General features: G+C 46.0%; 1 protein-coding gene across 7 annotated transcripts in view; it reads left to right on the top strand.

Annotated features, from left to right (window-relative positions):
- The first annotated feature begins 2385 nt into the window (after window positions 1–2385).
- Window positions 2386–8989, top strand: part of CELF1 (CUGBP, Elav-like family member 1) — a 63169-nt gene continuing 56565 nt past the window's right edge. For all 7 annotated transcript variants that reach the window (XM_010842409.1, XM_010842413.1, XM_010842411.1 and 4 more), the window contains exon 1: window positions 2386–2510. The gene's annotated coding sequence lies outside the window, so the exon portion shown is untranslated. The remainder of the gene's footprint in view (window positions 2511–8989) is intronic.

Below are 8989 nucleotides of genomic sequence, written 5' to 3'. Positions count from 1 at the left end.
GCAAGGAGCTCCAACCAGTCCATCCAAAAGGAGATCAGTCCTGAGTGTTCATTGGAAGGACTGATGTTGAAGCTGAAATTCCAATACTTTGGCCACCTGATGCAAAGAGCTGACTCATTTGAATAGACCCTGATGGTGGGAAAGATTGAAGGCGGGAGGAGAAGGGGACGACAGAGGATGAGATGGTCGGATGGCGTCACCGACTCAATGGACATTCAGTTCAGTTCAGTTCAGTCGCCTAGTCGTGTCCGACTCTTTGCAACCCCATGAATCACAGCACACCAGGCCTCCCTGTCCATCACCAACTCATAGAGTTTACCCAAACTCATGTCCATTGAGTCGGTGATGCCATCCAGCCATCTCATCCTTTGTCCTCCCTTTCTCCTCCTGCCCTCCTTCTTTGCCAGCATTAAGTTTGGGCAAACTCTGGGAGTTGGTGATGGACAGGAAGGCCTGGCGTGCTTCAGTCCATGGAGGGAGAAGGCAATGGCACCCCACTCCAGTACTCTTGCCTGGAAAATCCCATGGACGGAGGAGCCTGGTAGGCTGCAGTTCATGGGATCATGAAGAGTCGGACATGACTGAGACTTCACTTTCTCTTTTCACTTTCATGCATTGGAGAAGGAAATGGCAACCCACTGCAGTGTTCTTGCCTGGAGAATCCCAGGGACAGCGGAGCCTGGTGGGCTGCCGTCTATGGGGTCGCACAGAGTTGGACACCACTGAAATGACTTAGCAGCATATGACTGACTGAAGAACAACAATATATGACAACCTTCTATAAGCTGTAATGGTCTATAAATGGAAGATGTTTTCAGTAAATTACACACAAAACTATTAACAAGAACAAGATCATATATCAGCATTATTTGTTGTTCACTAAGTCCTGTCCAACTCTTTGCAACCCCATGGACTGCAGCACGCCAGGCTTCCCTGTCCCTCACTATCTCCCTGAGTTTGCTCAAACTCACATCTGTTGAGTTGGTGATGCCACCCAACCATCTCATCCTCTGTTATGCTTTCTCCTGCCTTCAGTCTTTCCCAGCATCAGTCTTTTCCAATAAGTCAGCTCTTCGCATCCGGTGGCCAAAGTACTGGAGTTTCGGCTTCAGCATCGGTCCTTTCAATGACTATTCAGGGATCGACTGGTTTGAATACCAGCATTATAAATGTATATAAAATGATAAACTACACAACTAGGAAATCTGATAGTGTACAATTTAAGGGTTAATTGTTTAGATCTATATGGTACTAGAAACTGTGACTATTTTTTTTCCTTCCTAAGAGAGGAAAGAGGTGCTTCCAACACATGGGAAAACCCTTGAGGCCTCTGCTTGGGAGTCCACTTATTTTTTTTGTGGTAAGGTAGGGTATAATCAGTATTTGTGGGTAGAAGAGTTATTGCTCTGAGAAGCCAGATGTTACAGAGAAATCATTTGCAAACCCATGAGTTATTTGCATGTTGTTGGGGCCAAAAGGTCTCAGAACTAAGTTTTCTTTCTTTCTCTGCATTTTACTGTCCCACAAGATGTAGAACTTGTGGGAATAAATGACGTTGACCTTTTAAACAAACAAACGAACTATTTGCATTCTACCTAGATCTTGGGATTTCTGGGTCAGTCTGAAGGAGGTCTTCAAGAACCTAGCCTTTGTTACGGAAAAAAAAATTTTTTTTTTCACTGGGAGAAGCAGGTTAGGGCTGGAAAAATCAGTCTTTTAGTAGAACTTTTATGAGCTTCCTGGCGCTCCAAGGATTTTTGCAAGGTTGTGAGTTCACCCAGCTGCTCATCCCGCCAGAGGGCTTTCGTTTAACTCTGAAAGCTTGCAATACACTTACAGTCCACGTCTCAGCAGACAAGGAAGGGCCGCATCCCGTTGCTTATCGGCTGGGTTAGAAAGGAGGGTGTGTCGGGTGCCCAGCGCTGGCCAAGCACCATCCCATTCACTCACCCATTCATTCATCAAGTATTTTATTATGCGCGTATTCAGCGCCAAGCAGAGGTTGGCGCCCGCCAGTTCGTCCAGAACTCTTGTGGGTGAGGGGCGCAGAGCCGAGAACTTCCAAGTTTTCAGGCCGGGTGTCTTCGCCGCGTCTTCCCTCCAGCGGAGTAACGAGACAAAGAGACTTGCCCTCGCCGCTCCCCGGGTCGAGGGTTCTACCCGAGGCCCCCAGGGCCCCCGCGCGGCTGCTTCTCCACTCCCCAGCCCGAGGGGGCGCTGCAGCGCCGGGCGCTCGGCCCGCCCCTGCGCCGAGCCCTGCTCGGCTCAGCGCTGCGGGCGGCACCGCGGTGGTACGTTCCCCCGAGCCGCCCTCCCCCTCCGCGTCGGCCCTCCCCGCCGGTGGTAGGCGCCGGAAGTGCCGCCATTTTGGGGTGTTCTGCTCTGGCGGCAGCGGCGGCGGCGGCGGGACGCGGCGGCTCCCCCGGGACTCGGCCTCAGCAGCGAGGCGGCGGCGGCTGCGGAGGCGCAGGCAGCAGCTGAGGCGGCGGCAGGCTGAGGTGCAGCCGCTGGTGAGTGCGGCGGCCGTGGGATAACGGGCCGCGCGGGTGGGAGGGAAGGGGCAGGAGGGAGGCGCCGCGGGGCGGGTCCGGTCCGGGCGGCCCCGCGGGGTCACCAGGGCCCCTCCGGGCGCGGCCGCTCCGGCTTCCCCGCGGCCCCCGGAGGCAGGTCCGCGGTGTCTTCCCGGGTGTCGGGGTCCTCCGCTGCCCGGGTCCCGGCGCGTGCCCCGGCGCCCTGGGAGACCCGCCCTCCTCGTGGCCTTGCCCCTCTGCCCGCGCCCTTTGCCTTCCCCCTCGGGGCTCCGAGGGCTCGGTTCCCTGCCCCGGGGGTAGCTCCGTCCTCCTTTTTTCCGGCCGCCGTGCAAGACCCAGGCTGCTTGCCCGGGACACCCCTTCCCTGCTCCTGTCGCCCCACGTGTTCTTCTCGGTCCTTATCCTTGGGGTAGGGGTGGGGTGTCCCCAGGACCCCCGCCTCTGGAGGGCCGCGCTTCTTCTCTGGAGCTTCGGGAGCCCCCACTTCCTCGCCCCAGATCCGCTAGGGCCTTGGCTCACCCTCCCCCCACGTCAGGTGCTCACCCAGTCATGGCCTAGTAGCTGGGCTGAATTCTCGCACCCGGGAGCGCCGAGAGCACGGCCGGGAGCTTTCTTCCTTCTCTAAAGGACCTGCTTTTGGAATTGAAGCTTCTGGCGTCTTCGGTTGCGGTTCTCGGGGCAGGATGTTATTTTAATTCTCGAGGCCGGTTGTCCAGGCTCGAAGCAGCTTCTCCTTGGTTTAGGCTCATCCCCGTAGTGGAGGGGCAGGTGGTAGGGTTTTGGTCGGAGGAGGCTGCTTTAGCAAAATGGAATCTTTTTTTTTCTTTTTCTAGCGAGCAAAGTTAATGCTGTACTTTTATTACCTTCGAGTGAGAATGCTGCCCAGTAGTGTCAGACAGCTTTGAGTGCTTTATAAATTAGCTTGCAGTGTAAGAGGTTACAGACACCCGATGAATCCTTTGCAAGAACTTCACCCTTAATAAAGGTCTTTTCGCTTTCTTTGATGCTCTGTAGGTTGAAGAGGCTTTAGTTGGATTCTCTCACCTTTTCCACAAGTGTGACATCTCTCCGATGGGTATTGCCAAGTTTCAGTTTCTCCTGAAATTCTCGCTGAGGAAGGGTCGTCTCTGAGAACCACCAAAGATTCTTTCCACTTTAATATTCACGAGTCCACTTGGAAAATAATCCAGTTGCCATAGCGTGCATAAACTATTGCTCCAGGTCCCTCCCCTACAGCTGTGTTGTTACATTCTTCTAACTTTACTTATAAATCTGCGGTTTCTCCTCTTAAGTTAGCTAAGATTGAAGCATTGCTGGTAGGGAAGCAAAGCCGGAGCTTTCAGCTGTTGCTTCAGCCAGGAAGTTGAGTTTCCCCAGCGGGCTCTTTGCTCTTGACTGTCCACAGCCTCTTTCCATTGAAAAATGGCCCTTGACCCAGAGCACAGGCCTCAGCTTCTTTCCAACTATTCATTCATTTTTGCCCACGGGGTTTTCTTCTCCTCAGTTGGTATCTAGACTTAAAATCCATTCACTGGTGAGGCTAGATGAGCTGGTGAGATAGAATAGCTTTTCCAACCACTTCACTTTTCAGATGAGGAAACTGAGGCTCAGCTTCCAGGTTACTTGCCCAAGATTCTGTAGCACCTGCTCTTAGGTGGTTTAAACATAGATTTAAACATGTTTAATAAAACATGTTTAATAAACATGTTTAAATAAAACATATTTAAACATAGATTAAATATATACATTTTCATATATATATATATATATAATGAGCAGTAATGCAGAGTGCTCTTTGAGATGTGGTGGACCGGAAAGGCTTGAAGTTGGAAGGCCTTAATTGGCATCCCCGCTCTGTTACTAGCCTTACAGCCTTGACCACGTCTCTGCTTTGAGCCTCAGTTCATTCTCATCTGTAAAATGTAGGAAATCATGACTGTTTCACATGGTACCAGTTCAGCTTCAGCGCAGTAATATGGTATCGGAGGCAGACAGTGAAATTTTAAGCCAGAATGATTTCTTCTTCTGAGAGTTACATTTCTTATTGCAGAAGTTCCAGATGCATCATTAAAAACGCAGATGTGCCAGAAAGGGAGCGCTTCACCCTTAGTTCCACCGCTTGGAGGTGGTTGGTAATACTTAGTCTTCATCTCACCATCTTTTTTTATATGCGGTAGAAAAGTTTATTATTTTATCAAAATAGGCTTATCCTAGTTAATAGTTTTGTGATGTGTTTTCAGGATTTAATAATAGGTGATAGGCATTAACAACTACGTATTAAATGATTCTGTGTTTTATAGCTCCAGCACATGTGAGTTAGGCCAGAGGCTATCCGAGCACGGGAGCTGAGCATTTGCTCTTTTAGACATGCTGGGCTGGAAGGAGAGGAGAGGAAGGGCAGAGACCTGACATTTATTGTATGTCTACTGTGTGATTTTTTTTTTTTTTTTAATATTTTGGCTCTGCTGCTGAACGTAGAATCTGAGTCTTGAATTCTGTGCCCTTTCCTATGACTGCCACTGTAGCTTCTTTAACTTAACTTTCCTGTGAGGTCAGACATAATACATAATAAGGAACTGGGAGGTTAGAAGGTGGTGGTGATGTGCCTTGGAGGGGGCAAGAAAAGGGCTGTCATATGGAGGCTGGGGTGAAGAAGTTGGAGGAAGCAGAAGCATAGGATCCTCTCTGAGCTCCAGGATCTGGATACTTCCAACAAATTGCTCTCTTTTCTTAAACCAGCAAATGATAGAATTTGGTTAAACTCTGTTTCCTCTGCTTTTTTTTTTTTTTTAACAGCTTTATTGAGATACTCACATACTATACAATTTCGTAGTTTTAGTATATTACATTATTTAAAGAAATTGTGATAAAATATAATACAGTTTTGTCATTTTAATCATTTTTTTTAATGTGGCATAAAGCACATAACCTGAAAGTTACCGTCCTCATTATTTTTGAATGTACAGTTTTGTAGCATTAACTTGTTATTGCCAAGTGGTGTCTGACTCTTTGCAACCAGATGGACTATAGCCCGTCAGGCTCCTCTGTCCGTGAGATTTCCCAGGCACGAAAACTGGGGTGGGTTGTTGCCAATTCCTCCTCTAGGGGATCTTCCCAACCCAGGGATCGAACCCATGTCTTCTGCAGAGAGGAGAGTTGTTTACCACTGAGCCATCAGGGAAGCCCCTAGCATTAAGTACATTCATATTAATGGAAAATAGATCTCCAGAACTTTTTCATGTTCTAAATCTGAAACTATATATCCATTAAACAACTCCCATTTTCTTCCTCTTCTCCTCACCCCAGCCTTTCATAACTGCCATTCTGCTTACTACTTCTATGAATTTGACGACTTTTCGATTTATAAGGAGAATCACACAGTATTTGGCTATTTGTGACTGGGTTCTTTCACTTACTAGAGTATCTTTAAGGCTTATCCGTGTTGTAGCACATGGCAGGATTTCTTCCCTTTTAAAGGCTGAATAACCTGTTATATGAATATGCCACATTTTGTCCATTTATTTGTCAATGAAGACAAGTTGTTTCCATCTTTGGGCCATTATGATTAGTGCTGCTGTGAATATGGATGTGCAGATATCTCTTTGAGATCCTTCTTTCAGTTCTTCCGGATAATACTCAGAAGTGAATTGGCTGAATCATATAGTGGTTCTGTGTTTAGTTTTTTGAGGAGCCTCCATACTGTTTTCCACAATTATTGCACCGTTTCACCATCCCACAAACAGTGCACAAGAGTCCGTATATCTCCCTATGCTCCCTAGCATTTGTTTTCTTCTTCTTTGGCCACACCATGGGGCATGCAGGATCCTAGTCCTCCCCCGGAGCCTGAACCCTGCCCCCCTGCTGAAGCACAGAGTCCTCACCACTGGACTGCCAGGGTTCTTCTCTGGCTGTAGTCATCCTGACGGGTGTGAGGACTCCCTGTGGTTTTGATTTGCATTTCTGACTAACGATCAACATCTTTTCATATGCTTGTTGACCATTTCTGTATCAACTTTGCAGAAACGCCATTTAAAAAACTAAAAACATTTGGTGGTGTTGAGGTGCAGTTCTTCATTCACTCTGAATATTAGCCCTTAAGAGATGTGTACGATTCACACACACTTTCTCCCTTGCTTTTTCATTCTCTTGTGTCCTTTGATGGAGTCTCATTTGTTTTTGCTTTTGTAGCCTGTGCTTTTGGTGTCTCATCCAAGAAACCACTGCCCAGTCCAGTGCCCTGAAGCTTATCCCCTGTTTTCTTCTACGAGTTTTATAGGTTTAGGTTGAGGTCATTTTAACCTTTTTTTTTTGGCTGCTCCGTGCCACTTGGCTTGCAGGATCTCAGTTCCCTGAAGAGCAGTTGAACAGGGACCACAACAGTGAAAGCCCGAAATGCTCGCCACTGGGCCACTCGGGAGCTCTCCCCGTTTCAAGAGTGCAGTGCAATGGCCTTAAGTACATTCATGGAGTTGTGCAGTCGTCGTCTCTGCCTGTTTCCAGTGTTTTCTTCAACCCAAGCAGAAAATCTGTAACCATTAAGTAATAACCATCCATTGCTCCCTCCTCCTAGCTCCTGGTAACCTCTGGTCTACTGTCTGTCCCTGTGAATTTACCTGTTCTGGATACTTCATGTAATTGGAATCGTGCAATATTTACCCTTTTGTGTCTGGCTTATTTCATGTAGCACAGTTTTCAAGGTTCGTCCATGTGTAGCAGGTATTAGGACTTTCTGTGGTTGAAGTCCTCTGCTGATTGAAGTCAGGGACGTCTCCTTCGTCTTGGTATCTTGCCCTCTCTTAGTGCTGCATAAAGGCTCTTGATTTGGTTAGAATGCTTTCTCTTCATGGGAATTGCCAATTACAGGGGGATGTCCACAGATTCCCTCAGATCTTTGAAAAAATTGAAACATATCAGTGTGCTTAAAAGTATGTAACAGTAACCCAGATCACAGTTATCAGCATCATTTCTAATTTGTGATTTATATGTACAGAAAAAGTATCGCATGAAGAGAAAGAAACGGCAAATTTCTGCTATTGCTGTGAAACTGTTATATGAGTGCTCTTTGTTACAGGAGTGGACTGATATCCAGATATTCCATATTGTGTAGAGGTAAAGTCTATAAACCTGGCATTTAATGGCCTACTTAGAATTAATAATGAATACTTTAAGGATAAGAGCCTTCTGAAGGTTATCATAAGCCTCCGAGTCTGTTTCTGTATGTTCAGAGTATTCTCACTTTCTTCTTAAGGTGAGCTTTTCCTTATTTATTTGGAGGTTCATAACTGATTTTGAGCTGCTTGACTGTCTACTTTTCCTCTTTGCTTTTTGGACGTAGCCTCCAACTTCATTTTTCTTCCTCTCCACTAACAAAAGGAGCATGATTAATATTAATTCTTGGGACATGAGATGAACTGGAAGTTTTATTTGGTCAACTCTGTTGTCCTAAAGAGGTATTACAGGCTTCCCAGTACTTGATGGATGGGATTTTATTGTAGTGTTAGCGAGGAATTTATATACCTCTTTTTTTTTTTTAATGATTTATTTAGGGTCATAGTTGCTGTGCTCAAGCTGTCTAGTTGGAGAGAGCAAGGGCTACTCTCTAATTCTGGTGTGTGGGCGTCTTGTTGCGGTGGCTTTCCCAGTGGCCGAGCATGGTCTCTTGGGCACACAGGTTTTAACAGTTTTGGCTCTTGGGCTCCAGAGCACCCACTAATTGTGGTGCCTGGGCTTAGTTGCTCTGAAGCATGTGGGATCTTCCTGGTCGAGGGATCAAATGGGTATCCCATTCATTGCAAAGCGGATTCTTAATGACTTAACCACCAGGAAAGCCCCTTATATTCCTCTCTTTCAAACAATATGAACCATTTTTTTGTTCAGAACTATTCTTTGATTCTTGATTATTTTTGGTAATAGTTAAAAGTAGACTGTATCATGGAAGTTCAAGTATTTCACTATATGTTTGAAATAAGAATTAACTTTATATGTAGGCCTTCTTAGCAGAACTTACAAATTCTGCTAATTGATTGCTATTAATACAATCTTGTATTTACCTGCACACCTCTTCCTAGAGGTGCCATGGCCTGCTGAAATGTTCAAAGAGCAAATAAAATACAAACAAAATTTTTATACTAATTTTTTAATTGAGGTATGGTTGATTTACAGTATTATATGTTTCAGATGTACGACATAGTGATCCACAATTTTTAAAGGTTTTACCCCATTTATAGTTAGCAAATATTGACTGTATTCCAAAACAAGAAATTTTTTAACAAAACGTGGAGAATTAATCTCATAATTGAGAGTTGATTCTAGGATTTTTGAGTTTTTAAAATTGGTTTGAAATCTGTGGTTGGAAAGAATGATGTGACTTGAATAGGGTTTATGAGCAGAGCCTGGCAGGGGTAGGTTTGACACCTCCAGCTCTGGGCCTTAAATTGGTAATATCACTGTGTGACCGT

This window comes from Bison bison, unplaced genomic scaffold (assembly GCF_000754665.1).
Source record: "Bison bison bison isolate TAMUID 2011002044 unplaced genomic scaffold, Bison_UMD1.0 scf7180017864178, whole genome shotgun sequence".
NCBI classification, from domain to species: domain Eukaryota; kingdom Metazoa; phylum Chordata; class Mammalia; order Artiodactyla; family Bovidae; genus Bison; species Bison bison.
This window is presented reverse-complemented; position numbering and strand designations above follow the sequence as displayed.